Genomic DNA, 21,240 nt, shown 5'->3' on the forward strand with positions numbered 1-21,240 from the left:
TTGCTTGGAACTCGGGTCTAAAAGCAAGAAATCAAGGGCAAATCAGGATTGGCCAACCTATTGCTACTTCAGGAAGTATTCTGATAGGAAGTATTGACAGGCAGCAGTTTCTGAAAAGGGATATTTTCCCAAAGGCCTGAAAGAGATGAAAGCATGATTAGGTGGATATCTAAGGGAAGGCAATGCCAGGCAGAGAGGAAAGCAAATTCAAACAAAATGAGATAAATGCATGCACGAAGTGACCAGAAGTAGGAAGATAGCTAGAGTGGCTGTAGCAGAGTGAGGAGAGGAGAAGAATGGTAGGAAATGAGATCAAAGAAATAACCAGGGTTGGGTCACCCATGGCCTTTTAGGCCAAGGGAAGGAAGTTGATTTTTACTCTGAACATAATAGAGAATCATTAGAGGATTTTAAGGCACAGATTGTCATGATCTGACATATTTTTAAGGGATCACCTTGAGGCTGCTAAGAATAAACTTCAGAGGGCAAGGCTACAAGCAGAGATATAACTTAGGAAGCTATTGCCATAATCTAGCTAGAAAAAAATGGAAGCTTAGAGCAAGGAGATAGCAGTGGAAGTGGTAAACTTCTGGAGATATGATTGTATTTTTATTTGTAAAATGATAGGTTTACCTGTTGAAATAAACGTAGCGTTTGAAAGAAAGAAAGGAGTCAAAGGTAATGGCTACATATGACATTCAAATGGAGATATTGAATATGGAGTTAGATATATGAGTCTGGAAATCAGGGCAGAAGGATGGTTGGAAATTTAAACCTGTACAAATATATATTAACTCAAGCCATTAGACTTCGAGTGGTTGAAAAGATATAGGATATATTGCAGAAATGAATTGTGTATCATACAGAAATGTCAGCCACGTTGGCAGAAAGGAAGAACGTACGCATAGATAGAAATGTGGGTGTAAGCCTTTGTTGAAATTCTTCTGTAAATGTTTTTGAATTTTCGGGGTTGTGGGAAGAGTTATCTGAAATGAAGAACAGGAGAACAAAGATGGAGACTTGAGGAGATAGAAAGTATGAAATCATCATATATGAGATTAGAAAAGTAAATAGCTCAGAGAAGTGTAATTCGATTGTCAGGAAGCATTAAATGTCCACTTGGGCTACTAGGTCATTATATTAAAATAAGTTCAGACAAGATGATTGTGAGTTTTCTCTGGCAACTTTTAGCTGCATGTGGTAGAGATGGAATGGATGAATATTTGGTTTTAATTAAGTTGAAGTTATAACAAAATCAGAATGGCAAAGTTAGATAGAAGCAAGCAAATGAGAAAATAAGGGAGAATTTAATGTTTTAATAAATGTCCTTGGAGTTTAAGTAGGACAAAGAGGAAAATGAGTTATTGCAAGTGTTGTAGGATGATGAAAAGGTGATAGATTACAAGCCTTGTTTTGGTGGAAGGATTATGCAATACGGAAATAAGAGAAAATGTGTGTATGGGACATAGCACTGGTTTCAAGAGCATTAAGAGCCTCATGTCCATTTCCCTTTGCAAGCCTGCCTCGTTCTTCTCTTGATCTCTCTTCTTCCTCACCTATGGTAGACCAATGGCTATCTCTGACCCTGTATTACATGAAATACCAGTTCAAAGTTCCTAAAGAGTTCCTGAGAAAGAAAATCCATTTGGCTTGGTTTGGCTCCAACACTATTCTAATCAGTGGAGGCCATATTGCCCAGTACCCTTCAGCAGGTATAATTAAAACTGACTTCTGAGAGGGACATTGCAGACTTTTTAAGAAGAGGGTGTGAGAGAATAGGAAGAAAGGCTCATAAGAGGAAGTAGTTGGCATTGTATGCAAGTAACTGGAGCATCAGTCAAGGGTGATCATGGATTAGTTCCAGACTAGTTAGAGAGAGAGAGGGAGCTGTGGTTTTAATACCAGTTTGAGTCTTTGAGATAGTGACCATTCCCTATACTTTGGATGAAAAGGAGTTGGCAATATATTTGCTCTGGATCTTCTAGCAACTTAAGATGTCCTCTCAGTCTTTGCTTTTCTATATCCTACTCATCTTTTAAGGCTTACCTCAAATTCATGTTTAAGTTTTCTCAACTTGATCTCTTAATATGATTTTCTAAACCTTGTGTAATGACATTCAAATGGAGATATTGAGTATGGAGTTAGATATATGAGTCTGGAAATCAGGGTAGAAGGACGGTTGGAAATTTAAACCTATACATTTCTTTATGTCCTAATCATGGACAGCTTGTTATTGTTCTTTTTCTTTTCTTGTTTCCCATGCACACCTTATATTCTTAAGTACATGATGGTTTCGTTAAGGAAAGGGACCATTCCTTTTACATTTGTTCTTCCTCTGCAGTCTCCACAATTCAAATAATTGTAACAAATATTAAACATCTTTTATATGCCCATACTCACCTAGGAATATTAGATTCAATTAAATGAATTCATAGTCATTCATTTAAAAGACAGCTACAGATATGACATCATGATAGCTTCAGTGGAGTTTATAAAGAAGAAACATTTGATTCCTTCCAAGCCCGTTCATCGAATTGAGGTTCTCACATGACTTGAGATGAAGAATTACTATTTATAAAAGACAATGGTTAGCAGGGAGAATCCTGAAGTCACGAATTGGATGTGTGATTATGGAACAGAGTACTTCAAAATGGGGTAATATGGATTGGTGAAGACCTTGGCCGAAAGATATCCAGACGTGAGTTTATGAAAGTTCTTGGATGCAATACAAAAATGTGGGAATTCCTTCTCTAAACAATTGGGAACTACCAATGGATTTTGAGTGCTGGGGTATTAAGATCACAATGGTAAATAGGATGGGATTAAATGCTTTATAATGGTCTAGTAGTTTTAAGATAAAGATATGAGCAAGTGAGTGGGTGAAAAATGACAAAAACATTCCTTCCACAATAAGTACCAAATAAACCAGATCCAGACATTATCAGAATAGGGAATATAGGTGAGATTTTACTTTATATCTTGTACTTATTAAGAGTTGTATACATTTCTTACATGGCACTGGTATCAATAAACAGAAAATACATTTAAGATATGTAGCTGTCAGCTCTTAATTTGAGGCATAGGATGCAGTGTGGAAGACTTCAGTCCAAATGACAGACACAAAGTAACCTTGACTGAAGGTTTGAAAGGAACCAAATGTCATAAGCTCTGATTCAGGTAGCAACTTGGAAAACTCTGGCTGCTATCGTGTTACTAGAGGCTAGGGTGTGTTTTAGTGGCTGCAGCAGGAAAGCCTGAGCACTTATTTTTGTGATGGGCTGAATGAAAATCTCCCTGGCATATACTAGGAAATCCTTGAGTTAAGGTCACAGCTGTCTTTCCCCTACTTCCACCCATCTTGCACCAGACACAGACAACAGTGGGGTATAGGCACTTCCCCACTTGCATTGCCTTTGAATAGATGAGTGAGTCATTCAATTCAGTAAGGAAGGAATTGCAGTGCCCTCCAATGCATCTCTAATAGGAAACCTTGTGCCTTTGTTTATAAATCTGGTATTATAATCCCTCTTGGGTGCTTATTTCTATTTATTGAAGTTTCCTATGCTGAAAACCATATGTTGAGGTTGGGAGTGTTAATTAATCAAACTCTGCTACCATTACCACCACTAACTGATCTAATTATTTTGAAATGAGTGAGAGATAGGGAAGGAAAGTGGGCATGAAGCTTTCCTGATGCTGTTCTGTCCTAGGCATGGTGAAATCATTCTCTCCCCTTTGATTAAAAAAAAATGGGATTGAAGAACTAACCTAAATATCTTTCCCCAACAAAACATATGTGAAATTATGGTGCCTGGTGATTTTATATGTATATATATATATATATAAATCACACACACACACACACACACACACACACACACACATACACACATACATAGCTTTCAGGTTCTTCTAATCTTAATAGTTCTAAAATATTGATATTAAATCCCAAAAAATTTTTAAATTGTAATAAACCAATATTATTTTAGGGAACTTGAGACAAGGTAGGAGTTAATTTTTAAAATTTCAAAAGATGCCTTTCTATGTACTAATCAATAGAGATATTGTATATTCTCCTGTTTTCTAAAAATGTTCACAGATTGATACAGAGGGCAAATTGGTCAGAGACCAACAACAAAAAATAATTGATAAATATAAAAGTACCTTGTTGGGGTGACCGGGTGGCTATCATGAGAATTGTATTAGATCCAATTTAATTAATGGTTTGACTTTCTCAGGATGGAGTAAATAGCATAGAAGGTTTGCAAATGAGACCAAGCTGAGAGATACAACACATACAAAGAAAACAGATAAATTTATTAGAAAAACAAATGGGAAAATGACTGCAGAGCAAAGAAATTAAATGCAGATATTCAGTGAGCAACTTATAGTGTAAAACCAATTATTTTGGCAGATTGAGAGAGATGCTAGAAAGTAGAATGCCAAAAGTTTCTCTTTATGCATACATGGCCTTTAATTTATGAACATTTTACAAACTTTCACATAATTAAACCTTTCTCCTTCTAATTTCTTTTTTATTATTATTTTTATTATTTTTTGCATGGGCAGGCACCGGGAATCTAACCTAGGTGTCTGACATGGCAGATGAGAATTCTGCCACTGACCCACCTTTGCACTGCCCTTTAATTTATTTTTAAGCAGCTTAATTGAGATATCATTCACATACCATAAAATTCACCTGCTTAAAGTGTCCAACTGAATAATTTTTAGTACATTCAAAGAGCTTTGCGACCATTACCACAACCTAATTTTAGAACATTTTCATCACCTCTAAAAGAAATCCTGTACCCATCCCCTGGAAACCATCAGTTTGCTCTCTGTGGACAATTCCTATAAATATAATCATATAATATATGGTGTTTCATGGCTTGTTTCTTTCACTTAGCATAATATTTTCAAGGTTCATTCTTTTTGAAGCATGTATCAGTATTTCATTCCTTTTAATTGTTGAATGATACCCCATTGTATGGCTATCCTATATATTGTCTATCCATCCATCATTCATCAGTTGATGGGCACTTGGTTTGACTTGGTTTGCCAAAGGCTGTTAAGACATGTGCCACACAATGGGTTGGCTTAACAACAGGAATGTATTGGCTCACATTTTCAGAGGTTTGAAATCCAAAATCAAGGCATGCCACTTTGTCTGAACTTTTTCTGCTTATAAAGGACTCCTGTAATATCGATTAAGGCCATCCCTGATTCAGTTGGGCCAGGATTTAACTAAACATGACATCTTGAAAAAGTCTTGTATACAGATGAGTTCACATCTAAGGAATGAGGATTAAGATTAAGAACCTATCTTTAATTGTGGTACATAATTCAACCGACCACAAGGTTATTTTTATGTTTCGCTCTTATAAGTATACTGCTATAAAAATGGGCGTGCACATTTTTGAGTGGGCACAGACTTTGATTTCTCATAGGTATATGCTTAGGAGTCGAGTTGCTGGGCTATATGGTAACTCCATGTTTAAAATTTTGAAAGAACTACCAAACTGTTTTCCAAACCAGCTGGACAATTTTATATTGACACCAGCAATGTATGAGGGTTCCAATTTCTCCACATCCTCACTGACACTTGTTATTGTATGTCTTTTGATTATAGCCATCCGAGTGAGTGTGAAGAGCTCTGTCATTGTGGTTTTTGCTGGGGAAGTCACATACACACCTAGTGGCTATATCCCAGGCTTGTCTATCCCCTGCCTCCATTTCTGTTGTATACACATATTTCAACATGTTTCTATTCTACAGCCCTGTGGAGATGCTGGGTAAAGGAGTGGTCTGACCATACCCTAATCCTGAAATCCAGGAACAAGCAGCTCCAACTGCTTATCAGGGCAGCACTCACAGTGGCAGGGTCCCCTCACTCTGGGTTTTATGAATACCCCACCCTCAGGCAGCATGATCTGTCTGTCCTTTCCCACAAAATAGGACATATGGAGCTGCCATCCATTGACCCTGGGAGACCAGTCATGATGGGATCTCATCCCCTGTTTTTTTGGATCCTTTGTTCTGTAAAAGTAATAAAGTAGTCACTTCATAAAAGTCTTTTTGTTGTGCCTGAGGCTGTGTTCCCACAATGCTCCATAGAGCAAATCATTCTGCAGTTTTGATTCCCTTTTCTGTAATAAATAATGATGCTGACTTCCGGGTCAAGATGGTGGCTTAACAACGTGCGCGTTTTAGTTCGTCCTCCAGAACAACTGCTAAATAACCAGAAACAGTACAGAACAGCTCCTGGGGCCAGTGACCAGACACACAGCGTCAGTGACCAGACACACAGCGTACCCCAATCTGGACCAGCTGGACCGACTGTGAGCACCCCCCAAAACTGTGAGTTCCCAAAGTTGCAGCGGCCAGTGCCCCTCCCCCACAGGCCCCTTCCCAGAGGGGAAAGGAAAGGACTTTACCAGCAGCAGGGACTGGGCACAATCAAACGCCAATTGTGGAACTAATTAACAAATTCTGACTACTAAAAATAGGCCCCCAGCTTAGGTGAACCCGATCAAAGCAGAGGTTGCTCATTTTTGCCCCAGCCCCAAGGGGGCAGGACTGACAGAAAAAGGGGGGAAAAAAAAAGAAGGAAACAGGTTTTTGTGGCTGTGTATCTACAAAGGCTTGACTGCCTCTGGATATAGTGGCAGGACTTTTCAGGCTGCAACTGCCCCAGGCATAGGCAGAAGTGAGCTCTTTTGGGGGCTTATCTGGAGCCTGTGCCTTCCCCAGGGGAGGGGTGAAGGTCCACCCAGGTGGAATCCCTCCATCAAGGAAATCAGACACCAGTGCTTGGTTATTTGAAGCCATTAAAACCAGCCTACAACCTCTCCTCTGTCTCCAGCAAACCCCCAGCCAAAGTTAAAGGTACCGCATCATCTTATGCTGCTGGGACCTGCAGTCAGACAAGCGCCACATACTGGGCAAGATAAGAAAAACAGAGTCCAGAGACTTCACAGGAAAGTCTTTCAACCTGCTGGGTCTCATGCTCAGGGAAAACCGACGCAGGTGACTCTTTCCTCCTGATAGGAGGCCAGTTTGGTCTGGGAAAATCTGGCTGGGGTCTATAATATCTAAGCAGACCCTCCTAAGTGTGTGTGGGGGAAAGATACCACACAAGCAGGGCAAGAAACAAGAAAACAAGAACTGAAAAATTCTCCTCTGTTAAACAAAACCTAAGCTAAAGGTTCAGATACAGCTGAACAGAATGTCAAAGAACAGATAGACAACAAATTCATCCAGCAAGAAAACCCTAGATAAAAGAAGTGAAAGCAATCTCCAGAATAAACTAATTAAGGTAATTAAATGCCTAGACGCCAGCAAAAAATAATAAATCACACTAAGGAAATTGAAGATATGGCCCATTCAAAGGAACAAACCAACAATTCAAATGACATACAGGAGCTGAAACAACTAATTCAGAATATACGAACAGACATGGAAAACCTCATCAAAAACCAAATCAATGAATTGAGGGAGGATATAAAAAAAGGCAAGGAAGGAACAAAAAGAAGAAACTGAAAGTCTGAAAAAACAAATCACAGAACTTATGGGAATGAAAGACACAGTAGAAGAGATGAAAAAAACAATGGAAACCTACAATGGTAGATTTTGAGAGGCAGAACATAGGATTAATGAACTGGAGGACAGAACATCTGAAATCCAACAAGAAACAGAAACTATAGGAAAAAAAATGGAAAAATATGAGCAGGGACTCAGGGAATTGAAAGACAATATGAAGCGCATGAATATACGTGTTGTGGGTGTCCCAGAAGGAGAAGAGAATGGAAAAGGAGGAGAAAAACTAATGGAGGAAATTATCACTGAAAATTTCCCAACTCTTATGAAAGACTTAAAATTACAGATCCAAGAAGTGCAGCGTACCCCAAAGAGAAAAGATCCAAATAGACATACTCCAAGACATTTAATAATAAGAATGTCCAAGGTCAAAGAGAAAGAGAGGATCTTGAAAGCAGCATGAGAAAAGCAATCCATCACATACAAGGGAAGCCCAATAAGACTATGCGCAGATCTCTCAGCAGAAACCAGGGAGGCGAGAAGACAGTGGGATAATATATTTAAATTATTAAAGGAGAAAAACTGCCAACCAAGAACTCTATATCCAGCAAAATTGTCCTTCAAAAATGAGGGAGAAATTAAAACATTTTCAGACAAAAAACCACTGAGAGAATTTGTGACCAAGAGACCAGCTCTGCAAGAAATACTAAAGGGAACACTAGAGACAGATACGAAGACAGAAGAGAGAGGTGTGGAGAAGAGTGTAGAAAGGAAGACTATGAGTAAAGGTAAAAGGAAGGAAAATTAGATATGACATATAAAATCCAGAAGGCAAAATAGTAGAAGAAAGTACTACCCATGCAGTAATAACACTGAATGTTAATGGCTTAAACTCTCCAATCAAAAGACAGTCTGGCAGAATGGTTTAAAAAACAGGACCCATGTATATGCTGTCTCTACTCAAAGGTCACGAGGCCAAGGACACAAATGGACATTTACGTGTCTATAGCAGCATTATTAACAATTACCAAGTGATGGAAACAGCCAAAATGTCCATCAACAGACAGCTGACTAAACAAACTGTAACATTTACATAAGATGGAATATTATGCAGCTGTAAGACAGAATAAAGTTATGAAGTATGTAACAACATGAATGGACCTTAAGGACATTATGCTGAGTGTGATTAGCCAGAAACAAAACGACAAATACTGTATGGTCTCACTGACATGAACTGACATTAGTGAATAAACTTAGAATATTTCCTTGGTAACAGACACCATCAGGAGATAGAAATAGGGTGAGATATTGGGTGATTGGAGCTGAAGGGATACAGATTGTGCAACAGGACTGAATATAAAATCTCAGATATGGACAGCACAATACTACCTAACAGTAATGTAATTGTGTTAAAACACTGAATGAACCTGCATGTGAGAATGATAGAGGGAGGAGGACTGGGGACATAAATGAAATCAGAAAGAAAGATAGATGGTAAAGATCAAGATGGTATAATCTAGGAATGCCTAGAGTGTATAATAATAGTGAAATGTACAATGTATAAATTTAAGAAATGTTTTTGCCTGAGGAAGAATAAAGGAATGTCATTATTGCAGGGTGTTGAAAATAGATGATAATTAATACTTTAAAATGTCACCTTATGTGTGAGACTAAAGCAAAAAATGTTTATTTGTTACAAAATTTATATTTTGACTAGAGCATTTCCTAATATAACTCATGTAGATAGTTTGAGTGAATGTCATAAGTACTTGGAATCTCAGGTAGCACATGAGATTTTGTTGGTTTGTCCAGAGTGATGCCCCGATGAATCCCAGAGTGATTTGATCAGTGACTGGAAAAGTATTTGCAAGCCCCCTTCGGGGAATGGTGAGAGTGGGGAGAAATTCGACTTCCCCAAGTTGAATTCTTGATATTCTCACAAGCAGTGTGGACAACCAAAGCTATAGGCTGAGCCCCCAGTCCTGGGGTTTATTCACATGAAACTTAACCCCACAAAGGATAGGTCAAGTCTACTTAAAATTTAGGCCTAAGAGTCACCCCCAAGAGAGCCTCTTTTGTTGCTCAGATGTGGCATCTCTCTCCAGCCAACACAACAAGCAGTCTCACCACCCTTCCCCTCTCTGCATGGGACATGCCTCCCAGGGGTGTGGACCTTCCTGGCAACGTGGGACAGAGATCCTGGAATGAGCTGAGACTCAGCATCAAGGGACTGCGAAACCCCCTAGAATGAGCTGAGAATTAACATCAAGGGATTGAGAGATCCTTCTCTACCAAAGGGGGAAGATTGAAATGAGACTAAGTGTCAATGGCTGAGAGATTCCAAACAGAGTTGAGAGGTTATCCTGGAGGTTATTCTTACGCATTAAGTAGATATCACCTTGTTGTTCAAGATGTAGTGGAGAGGCTGGAGGGAACTGCCTGAAAATGTAGAGCTGTGTTCCAGTAGCCATGTTTCTTGATGATGATTGAACAATGATATAGCTTTCACAATGAGACTCTGCGAATGTGAAAACCTTGTGTCTGATGCTCCTTTTAGCTACTATATCAACAGAAGAGTAGAACATATGGAATAAAAATAAATAATAGGGGGAACAAATGTTAAAATAAATTTAGTTTGAAATGCTAAAAAATAAATAAATAAATAAATAATGATGCTGTGTATGTTTTCAGGTGTACTTATTTACCATTTGCATATATTTGGGGTGCAATACCTATTTAAATCCTTTGGTCATTTTTAAATTAGGGTTATTTGTCTATATATGAATGAGTTGTGAAAGCTCTTTGTTTTCTTAACACAGATATCTTATCAGACGGATGATGTGAAAATATTTTCTTTTCTCTGTGGGTTATTTGTTTGCTTTATTCATGGTTATCGCCTGCAACCCAAAGTCTAATTCATTTTTTTCTTTTGTCACTGGCATTTTTGGTGTACTCTCTGAGAAAAACAATGTCTAATACCAGGTCACAAAGATTTATGATTATATTGGTTTCTTCTAAGGGTTTTATAGTTATACCATGCACATTTATACTTTGGATCCATGCTGAGCTGATTTTTGTCTATAGTAGAAAGGAGGGGTCTGAATTATGTTTATTTGCATGTGTATATCCAGTTGTACTGGCACAATTTCTTGCAGAGACAGTGCTTTCCCTGTTGAATTGTCTTGGTATACTTGTTAAATATCATTTAACTATGTATGTAAGAGTTTACTTCTGGACTTTGAATTTTATGTGAATGAGTTGTATAGATATAGATGTAGAAGTAAATGCAGATACATAGATATATCAGAAAAATACGTCAACAGATAGAATTTATCAACTGGTACAAACAAGGTAACTAGCATATGCTAATTATTGTCTTGATTGTTACAGTCTTTTAGTAGGTATTGAAATTGGGACATGAGATTCCTCCAACTTTGTTCTTTTACAAAATTTCTTTAACTATACTCGGTTCCTCACATTTCCAAATATGCTTGAAAGTCAGCAGGACAATTTTTGGAAAAAAACTTGCAGGGATTCTGATAGGCAGTGTGTCAGATGTATGGAGTGTTGCCATCTTAACAATATTAAGTCTTCTAATCCATGAACATGGGATGTTCTCCACTTATTTAGGTCTAATTTATTTCAACAATGTTTTGATGTTTCAGTTATCAACCTTGCACTTCTTTTGTTAAATATGTTTATAAGTATTTTTTTCTTTCTCACACTTTTAAAAATTGAACTGTTTTCTTAATTTAATGTTTGGATTGTCCATTGCTAATGTTCAGAAATGCAATCAATATTTACATGTTAATTTTATATCCTGTAACATTTCAGAACTTGTTAGTTTAAAGAGCCTTTTTGTGACTTTCTTATAATTTTCTAAGTACAGAATCACATCATCTGTGAAATAGAGATCTTTATTTTACTTTTCAACTCAGTTGCCTTTTATTCCTTTTAGGATGCCTTATTGTCTTGGCTAGAACTTAATAGTACAATACTGAGTAGAAGTGTCAAAAGCAGCTATCCTCATCTTGTTCCTGAAAGTATAGCGATCCTGACCATTAAGTATGTTGTTAGCTGTGTGTTCTTCATAGATAGCCTTTATCAGCTTGAGGAAGTACTCTTCCAATCTGTTGGGCATTTTTAATCATGAAAGGATTGTGCTTTATGTCCCCCCAAATCATCTGTTTTCTCAAGGGCCTACTGCCTAGTTGGCAGGGTGTGAAAGTCTCCAGTACTTTTTTTTATGTATTTAAATTAAAAAAAGAAATTGTATGCTATACTGTTGGGGCCACATTTCATTCTTTTCCATGTGACTATCCTGTTATCACAGCACCATTTGTTGAGTGGTTTTTTTGTTTTGTTTTGTTTTTTGTTACTGGTTTTGCAGAGCTGGGAAACCCAGGTCTTCTACATGGAAGGCAAGAATCCTACTACTGAACTCCCCATGAAACCCTCCGATACTTCTTTATTTATCTATTTGTCATTTCAATTCTGCAAGCTTTAGCTTCATTTATTTTGAGAAAATATTTTTCTAATTTTTAAATTTTTATTCTAGAAACATATATTCAACCTAAAATTTCCCCTTTCAACCACATTCAAATACATTATTCAGTGCTGTTAATTATGTTCATGATGTTGTGCAACCAACACCACAGTCCATTACCAAAAATTTCCATCAAACCAAATAGAAATCCCATACTTTTTAAGCATCAACTCCCTTTTCCCTTTCAACACCCTATCCCCTGATAACCTATATTCTATATTCTGACTCTATGAGTTTGTTTATTCTAATTATTTCATAACAGTAAGATCACACAATATTTGTCCTATTATGTGTTGCTTATTTCACTCAACATGATGTCACATATATCAGAACTTCCTTCCTTTATGCAGCTGAATATTATTCCATGGCATATAAATATGACATATTGTTCATGCTGTCATCAGTTAATCGAAACTAGGTTGCTTCCATCATACCGCAATTGTGAACATCAGGGTACAAGTATCTTTAAGAGACCTTTCTTTCAACTCCTTTGGGTATATACTAGTGCTGAGTTATATGTTTATTATGTACTTAACTTTCTGAGAAACCACCAATCGGTCTTTCATAATGGCTGCACCATTCCACATTCCCACTGGCAATAAATGAGGGCCTATTTTTCTATGTCTCCTCCAATATTTGAAGTTTTCTGTTTTTTTTTTTTTAGCAGTAGCCATTATAAGGCTATGAAATGGTATCTTATTGTGGTTTTGATTTGTGTTTCCCCAAAAAGCTAATGATGTTGAGCATATTTTCATATGTTTTTTGGTCATCTTGATACCTTTTTTGGAGAAATACTATGCAAGTTGTTCACCCATTTTTAATTGCTTTTTTTTCCTCTTTTTGTTCTTAAGATGAAGAATTTCTTTATATATTCTGGATATTAAGCCTTATTAGTTATGCGGTTTCCAAAAATATTTTCCCATTGTGTATTCTCTTGTTTTACTTTTAAAATAAAGTCTTTAGATGTACAAAAGTTTTTAAATTTGATGAGATCACATTTATCTCCTTTTTTCTTTTGTTGTTTGTCCTTTGTATACAAAGTCTAGGAAACCATTGCCTAAACAAGCTCCTGGAGATGCTCTCCTACATTTACTTCTATGAATTTTATTGTTCTGACTTTTATATTTAAGTCTTTGGTCCATGTTGAGTTAATTTTTATATATGGTGTGAGATAAGGGTCTGCTTTCATTCCTGTGTTTATGAATATCCAGTTCTCCCAGTACCATTTGTGGAACAGACTATTCTTTCACAAATTCAGCGGTCTTTGCCACCTTGTCAAAAATCACTTGATTATAAATATAAGGGTTGACTGCCGAGCTTTCAATTTGATTCTCTTGGTCTATATATCTCTCTTTGAGCCAGTACAATGATGTTTTGATTATTGTGCATTTGTAATACATTTTAAGATTGGGAAGTGTGAGTCCTCCAGCTTCATTCTTCTTTTTCAAGATGGCTTTGGTCATTTGGGTTCCCTTACCCTATCATTTAGCTTTCATTATTGGCTTTTCCATTTCTGCAAAGAAAGTTGTTGGAATTTTTATTGGGATTTTGTTGAATCTATAAATTGTTTTGTGTATAATTGACATCTTAACAATATGTAGTCTTGCAGTCCATGAACACAGAATTTCTTTCCATTTGTTAAGTTTTCCTTGATTTCTTTTAGCAATGTTTTGCAGTTTTCATATGCATACTCCTTTTATACTTACTGAGACATATTTCAGATATTTGATTGTTTTACTTGCTTTTTAAATGGAAGTTTTCATTATTTCTTCTGATTGTTTATTATTAGTTTATAGAAACACTGCTGATTTGGGAATATTGATCATGTACCCCATTACTTTGCTGAATTCATTTATTAGCTCTAGTAGTTTTCTTGTGGAATTTTTTTAGGATTTTCTGCATATAGGATCATGACTTCTGCAAATAGGGAATGTTTTACTTTGTCCTTTCTAATTTGGGAAGTCTTTAATTTCTTTTTCTTGCCTAATTTTTATTGCTAGAAAATTCAGTAAAATATTGACTAAGTAGTGACAATAGGTATCTTTGTCCTGTTCTTGATTGTAGAAGGAAAGTTTTCAGTCTTTTGCCATTAATTATAATGTTATCTGTGGATTTCTTTATATATGCCTTTATAATGTTTGTGAGTTTCCTTCTTTTCCTAGTTTTAATAAGGGTTTTTATCACGGGTGGGAGCCAAAGTGGTATTGGCTTTAGGCAAAACATACTTTCTGTTTATTGAAGTTTTCCCCAATATCTTCATGCGCTCTGTTGATGATCCACTTTTAAACTCTTTCTTTTTATTTTTATTTCTCTTTTTAATCTGAGTTATCATAAGCAACCTACTTTTGACTTCTTCCTTCCTTCCACACAAGTGGCAGCCAGTTACTATGGAGGTAACTAATATGTTAACTTGCTAATTAGAGAAATGCAAATTGCAAAGACATTATGTTGTATAGGAATCAGCATAGGATGGAGCCTAAAAGTGCCCACCTTTTGGGGTATACTGTGGCCAAGATGTGGTTAGAACACTTGAAAGTAGCAGCAAGTACTCTAGATGTAGAGAAGGAGTTGGGAAGCAGTGCTTCTGATAAAAAAAGAAAAACAGTGCTTTTTCTTTACTCACCTTGGGGATTGATCAATTCCAAGTTCATTTAAGGAAAGCAAAATGTATAGAAGTGTATATTTTTCCTACAGGCTGAGAGAAATGCAATTTCTTTCTCTAATTAAGGTTTCAGAGAGGAAGTTTCTGTGTTGTTGTGAGGTATTATATACACAGGAAACACAAGTGGCAGCCAGTTACTATGGAGGTAGCTAATGTGTTAACTTACTAATTAGAGAAATGCAAATTGCAAAGACATTATGTTGTATAGGAATCAGCATAGGATGGAGCCTAAAAGTGCCCACCTTTGGGGTGTATTGTGGCCAAGATGTGGTTAGCACACTTGAAAGTAGCAGCAAGTGCTCTAGATGCAGAGAGATTCAATATAAGAAAGGTTTAAATTTGGAGTAAAGGGAGGCCTCTGATAGACCTTCAACTTGGATGACTTATTTGGGAAACAAATCATCTGGCATCATAGGACTTCCTATATCCTATGCTCTTTCCTGTCTTTGATTCAATTTCAGATAGTTCAAGGAGTACAGTTTACTAGGTGGAAATGAAAATTGTGTTTCCTTTGTGTATGGCATCTCATGACACCATATTTGGGCAAGCAGTGGATTAAATATGAATGTACAGCCTTGTGACCGTGGCTCAGTGGCAGAATTCTTGCCTGCCATGCAGGAAACCTGGGTTCGATTCCCAGTGCCTGCCCATGCAAAAAAAAAAAAAAAATATATATATATATATATATATATATAATATATATGTATATGTATAAAATATGAATATATTCCTTATTTCTTTATAATTTCTGACCAACTAACCATGAAAGAAAAGAGTAAAACTATTGCTGTAGAATGAACACATTTGAGCACTCAATTCTTTTGTGCCAAATGGTCTATAGATTTTTCCTCTTCTAAATTAATTGATTTTTAATTAAATCAAATTAATTGGCTGATTGGTATCATCAGACTGCCTGAATGCCTGCCTTCTTGTGCTGAAGCCCTCACTCAAAATTCATTGACTGTCAGACTGTGGGTCACTGGTTCTTAGCTTTGAGTTTCCATGTTCCATGGAGAATCTTAATTTGGCATAGTAAAATCTACAAAAATTCCAGAATTCTCAGAAACAGTGTTTGTCAACATGATGTGTACACTTTTTTTCTAAAGAGAAGGTTTATAGCTTTCAGCACATCTTCATAAGGCCTTAGGTTCCCCCACCCCACCTCCAAATTTAAGAAGAGTGCTATTGCAGGCTTATCACTAATAAATTTTACAGTCTTGAATGTGGTCTGGCCACTTCCCCCCAGCTCTATGCATTTACATTCATAGATGCAGGATTTGGGGGAGAAGAATTATTTACAATGTATCATAAGGATAGATGTCAGATATTCTTGCTCTTTTACACACTCCTAATGCCTTTACTAATATTTCCCTAGATAGCAAAAATGGTTTAACATACTTACATTTTTGGCATATTATCATGAAAGTCCTGAAATAAATTTATTGAATTTATTAGTAAAAAATGAAGTAGTTATTCCATGATATCCCTTCATTACAGTGTTGTCTCAACATTTTTATTTATAAAATAGAGATGCAAAAACCTCATTAGCTCAATGGCTACTCATATTTGATCTGCAATTATTCAGCCTGAACTGGTCAGATGCTTACCTTTGCATTGCATATGAAAAATAGGTTTCTTCAGGACTTACATAACACAAAGATGAAGTAAGCCTTCTATAGTATTTTATGACGTTTTTAAGAGCAAGATCATATGTATTGTTTATTTCCAGAGAAGTATTCATAACACTAAGGACATATGTTCTATTTATTAAAGTAAACTAGGTTGGATGTCAGTGTATCAGCAGCTTATTTTCAATTATTTGAAGTGCTACGAAAATTATATTTATTTAAAAAAAAAAACTGTGAATCAAATATTTTATTCTTTAGACCAAGCTGCCTCCCCAAATTGTGAGAAGTAGAAAATTATTTTGAATAAATCAGTTTTATAAAGGAAATTGAGATAGAGAGCATATATATATGAATAAATTTCATCAAACTCTCATAGCAAAGTAGTGCTATGTAAAATTAAGCCTGAAATAATGACACAAGAAATGAACCACTGAACTATTGAATGTTGGTAAAAAGTAATGCAACCCTCACACATCACCCCATATACTAGATTTCTATTTCTAAGCTAACATTTCAGATTTTCTTTCTTATGACCTTAACTAAGGCTTGGTCAGGAAAGTGGCAGGAAGCTATTGCAGGAGAGGAAATGGAACTTGAAGAGAGGTAAATGACTTGCCAAAGTCATACAGCCTCAAATTGAAAAGGTTGAGTCTCCAAGTAAATTGTACTTCCTATATTAGTGAATCATTTCAGTGTCATGTTAAGGGCGCCAGTTTTTGAAGTCAGAAAGACCTGTGTTTAAATGTGTTCTGCTTCTTCATAGTGGTATAATTTCAGGCAAGTTATTTCTTTTGTATAAGCCCTGCTTTCTTATCTGTAATAAGGGGTTGCTAATAATCAACTGATGGGGGTTTGAACATATTAACACGGTAACATGAGAATGTCCCTGGAATAAGGTCACCACAGTGTGGTATAGTGGAAGGAGCATGGGTGCCCTGTCAAGCTAGAGAGATTTAACTTCCATTCCTAGCTTTGCTGATTTCTAGGTCTTGAATTTAGGTAATTTCCTTCACCTCTCTGAAACACATCTGTAATGTATATGTTTGATTTGAGAAATTAACACACACGAGGTGATACATGATGCCTGGCATACGGGGAGTGTTGCATAAATATCTGTCTCTCTTATGTCCACCACCTTGCTTGCACATCCTCAACTCTAGTTAATGATGATGGAATCCCATTGCATCTAGAACACTTCATTATGCACAGAGCAGTGATGTGATACTCTCACACTTAAAAATAATCTCACTTTAAAATAAATTTGAGTATCAAAAATAGAAAACAAATAGTATTTTGGCTGTATGTTAACTGAAGTCTGGGAACTGCTTCCTTGTACTTTATTTAGTGTGTATTCTTGTATCTTACCTCCTAAGATTTTCACCTGCCTTGGATTTAGAGCTTTAATTTAACTTAAATGGGTTCCTGATCTCACAGGACTACGGTGATTTCAGCTAAGATTCAAAGCTCGTATTCTCCAGTCACGTGTTTATTTCCCCTGTTTGGCTGTAAGTTTAACAGAATCAGGGGATTATAGCAAGCTGATGGTATTTTGGCCACAGTAAATCTAACATTGACTGTAAGTCACTGTCACCACATTCTAGGGAAATGACTGCTTTTTGGAGATACCTGTAAGTAATCTATTATAATGGCATAAACATGTGAAAGTCCTTGGCTAGTCCATCATTACATTATTCCACTTCTTTCTCTGAAATACCTTAAAGTAGATCACTTATCTCCATTTAATTTCTACTTCACTTTTACATTCCTTTAATAAATTTTAGTAGGTTTGAGTGTCTAATTTCCCTTTTAATGAGATATTCAACTTTTTTGCAATTCAGTCTAGCTTTGACATAGTATAGAATATCACTTCAAATTCATGCTCAAGAAACCTACAGCAAGTCTAATTCTCAGAAGACATTTAATATCATAATGAATTTCTTGCTATCCCTAATAGTTCCATTTTTCACTTCATCAATCTGATCCAATCTGCCAACCAGTCAATTATCCTATAGTTTGTCTAAGTCACTTTTGTCATACCAGTGGGCAAAATCTCTGTTTACTGTCTCCTATGGGTCAGTGTAGGTCAACATACATTTTTTTCTTCATTTATAAAACTTACAGAAATGTAAAATTTTTGCTATAAACAGTACTGATGAGTATGCAACATTCCTGGAAAGCAATTTGATAATATTCATCAAATGGAAAATGCCAGCATCCTTCCACCAACAACCCCTCTGAATGGAATTTACTGTGTGGATATTTTCAACAATGTTACATCATTTAAAAATATATTAATTACATCACTGTTTCTACCAGCAAAAACCTGGAAACACCCACAATGTCCATAAATGGATGAATGGGTAAATTAATTATGGAACATAACTAGAATGGAATTAATATGAGAATGCATATAGGTTTGAATGAAATATCCCAGGGCACATTAATACAAAAACATGACCCCAAATAGTGGACAAATATGAGCCTTTTATGTAAAATATATACACAAAAACAGGAGAGAGAAAATATATCAATAGATATGTATATTCAAATATAAACATTATTTTTTTTTCTAAGGAATTCAAGAAACAGTTAACAGTTTTGCGGGGAGTAATAGTGGAAAGCAAAATCGGGGGAGAGAGACTTTCAGTTTTCATTTTTTCAATTTAGTCATGTGATTTAGCCTCACACAAGACAATACATGTCAAAAGCAGTAAATGAAGTCTTACGAGTTCAGTCCTACAAAATGGGAAGTGATGTTATTGAAAGGTTAAGGAAAGGACTCCACTGGGCCCAGCAGCTGGCTCACAGAGTTCTGGGTCTGGACACAGGATTTAGACTCATCTGGTGCCAGTTATAGCGCTATCTTGTCGGCGTAGTCGTTTGCATCTTTAATAGTCGTCGGGCTGATTCTGAGTATGGACGCCCCCTAAAGGCTGCCTGCGTCAACAACAATTCCAGAAATATTCTTGTTAGTTAATGACTGTTTGTCACAGCTCTAGAGAGACTGAACTGGGAGAATTCTAGATGTGGGAAGCCCCTGTTCTGCTCCCCTACATCTAAGATAGGGATGCTGTACCCTCTGCATCCACCTTCCCCCGCCAACATAATTGATAGGAAGTTAAGCGCAGGCACACCCCATCTGAGAACTGGATGGGCGGCGAGGAGCGCAAACCACCAGTGTCAGTATAGCAAGTTCCTGCTATCCTAGGAATCGTTTTTTAATCTTCATTAGAGGTCATTTGGGGTTATCTGTGCTGATAATTTGTATCCCTTTTTTCTTGTCTTCTTTTTCTTTCTCTTTGTATTAAAAACAAAACAAAACAAGGCAGGTTTCATTTATTTCTTCAGTAAATGAAGGTTAAAGCACTGTTAGACCCCACCCTTGAAGAACCCTGCCTATCTTATCCCCCCTCCCCCCCCTTTTTTTAACAGATTCAGTAAGTTTAATGGAATTTTTTTTAAGAAAGCAAACAAGTACGCACTCAATACCCCAAGACATATTAAGGAATCCTTGATTTATTTACATAGCTTTTTTTTTTTCATAGTTTATATCCTGTGTATTTTTCCCACATATCTCCCTATTATTAACATCTTTTTATAGTGTTGTACATTTGTTATAAGTCATGAAAGAACATTCTTACACTGTTCCTATTAACCCCAGCCCAGGTTCCACAACAGGGTTCACTGTGTTATACTGTCACATGTTTTAAATTCTAACTTTCATTCTAGTAGCATACACAACCCAGAGCTTCCTATTTCAGCCACATTCCCACACAAACTCAGCACTGTTAATTATAGTGACAATAATGTAGTATTACCACTACCATCCATTTCCAAACATTTATAATCAACCTAAATAAAAAATTCTGTATAAATTAAGCACCAGCTCCCCATTCTCTACCCCAAGTCTGTCCCCTAGAATATTCTAGATTCTACCTCGGTGAATTTGCTACTTCTAATTTGTTCCTCGTAGTGAGAACATATAATATTTGTCTTTTTGTGTCTGGGATATTTGACTCAGCACAATCTCCTACAGGACCATCCATGTTATTCCATGCATCAGGGTGTCCTTCCTTCTTATCTGAACAATATTCCATCCTATGTATATACCACATTTTGTTTATTCATTTACCTGCTGATAGATTCTTGAATTGCTTCCATCTTTTGGCAGTTATGAGCAGTGCTGCTAACAGTGCGCAAATATCTGCTCAAGTCCCTGCTTTCAGGTCTCCTGGGTATATACCTAGTAGCAGGATTGCCAAGTCATCTGGCAATTCTAAATTTAGTTTCCTGAGGAACTGTTACACTGTCTTCCACAGCAGCTGTACCATTTTACATTGCCACCAACAATGAATGAAGACTCTTATTCCTCCATATCCTCAGAAACACTTGTAATTTTCTTTCTTTTTAAAATAGTGGTCATTCTACTGTGTGTGTCTCATTGTGATTTTGATTTGTTTTTCCCTAATAGCTAGTGATGTTGAGCATCTTTTCATGTGCTGGTCAATACACATTTGATGAGTGCCTCTCAGATGCCTGGCTCCGAGGTGAATCCTGGGAACCAAAATGGATAAAACATTCCCTGCCCTTGATACATCCTAAATCTAATGGGAAGACACAAAGGTAAACTGCTTAATTGGGCAAGCTACGATAACTGCTTGGATGTATATATTTTTTCATCACTTATATACAGTGATGAAAATATAATACAGTGTGGATTTGTAGTGGAAAAATACAGGCAAATTTGTCTTCCCAGAAGAGCTGATATCAATCTCTCTTTCTTTAATGGATATGTATATGGATTTAAGAGCCAGCCTAAAGGTTAGCGTATACTAAACAGTATGTAAGTGTTTAGTTGTGTTATCATT

This window comes from Tamandua tetradactyla, chromosome 8 (genome assembly GCF_023851605.1).
Source record: "Tamandua tetradactyla isolate mTamTet1 chromosome 8, mTamTet1.pri, whole genome shotgun sequence".
NCBI classification, from domain to species: Eukaryota; Metazoa; Chordata; class Mammalia; order Pilosa; family Myrmecophagidae; genus Tamandua; species Tamandua tetradactyla.